Raw genomic sequence first — 1,611 nt, forward strand, 5'->3', positions numbered from 1 at the left:
AGCCAAGTCATTTGACATTCAAAGCCATTTTCACTTTGCTTCCTTTATGCAAAAAAGTAATGATCCTCCCCAGACACTGATGGATCTTTAAAAGGGAATTATGAGTTATAATCACATGGAACCACATATGTATCTTTTAACACCTTTAGTGTAAATTATGAATAACTAATTACAGTGAACAGCAATAATTGGCAACTCTGTGAGAATGACTTGAGGCATCATTGTTAAAGCTGGTTTTGGCACATGTTGGATGTCATATTAACTGGATGTCATATTGAATTCTAGACTGCTAAGCTGTTTAATTATCTGGTGACATTCGCAAGGATAAATCTTATTATTAGGAAGGAGAAATAGCTATGTATAAACCTGCATTAAATTTATAGATAACTTTCATGTTAAATAAGAATGTAAAGGTAATGAACATTGTAAATCTACCAAATATCAAAAGATCCTGCACACTGTGATTTGCCATTAAACAACAATGAAAAAGGTAAGTTATTCCATAAAGACTGGACTATGCCTGTCCAGGTCCTACAATGAATATAATGAAAACCACATCATACTGACTAACAGAGCATTATTCATGATAATTGCCCTATCACAAAATGTGCTTTGCTCTAACATAGGATTTAACTAATTACCAAACACCATCCTGGGTTTACATGTTTTTTAAATTCAAATAATAATATCTGGTATTTAAATGCAGTACCAAGTGGATATCAAGGACACTGTCCCAAGCTTACATCTAGTTTCACAAACTTGTAGTGTGGACAAGCACACATAGCCAGGAAAAAGTCACATCATAACTACCAGTAAATTACCTTTCATAATCAATTTCAAGTTATATTCAAATCACACTATATCTACATGTTCAGAATACAATGCATAATACTTTATGAATGGATCTTGAACAGGCTTACATACATAAATCACATATTTTAATAGAAATGCTTAAAACAGAAAACTGTTCAATCTCTAACAAACAAAAATATTGGCAGAAAGAATGTTAAGATTTGTATTTTAGATTTCCTTTCCTATTATCTTTGCTTAAAAGGAGGATGAATGCATTCCATAATATTCTAACATTAAGCTTCCTTTGTTACAAGTATTATCAGAAACAAATTACAGATTAAAACTAGATATGCTAGCAACATCTCAGAAGATGTTAAAAAATCACTTACTAAACACTTCAAAACAAGCAGGAAAAAATCATTACTATCATTAGATGTTTTTATCAACTCTGTATTACAATATTAAACTGAAGCCCTATAATTTACTTTTACATTATATTCCATAAGATTCACTGAAAACATCTTTATTCACCTTGGTTAAAAGTTACTATACAGAAATGCTCTTTTTGAACAAAATATATTGCAAATTATATTAATATTAACCAGGTAAATACTTAAACACATGGATATATCACATTAGAGAAATAAATACTCCTTAAAGTAAAAATAAATACAATGTAACATTCATACATTACAAAATATATAAAATATAAGCACAGAAACTGAAATAACTATATATAAGGGAAAATTAAATGGAAAATATGAATTGTGTATATAAGCTTGTACATATGGGAGTCATATGTACAAGATAAACCTATCA

This window comes from Penaeus chinensis, chromosome 3 (assembly GCF_019202785.1).
Source record: "Penaeus chinensis breed Huanghai No. 1 chromosome 3, ASM1920278v2, whole genome shotgun sequence".
Taxonomy (NCBI): domain Eukaryota; kingdom Metazoa; phylum Arthropoda; class Malacostraca; order Decapoda; family Penaeidae; genus Penaeus; species Penaeus chinensis.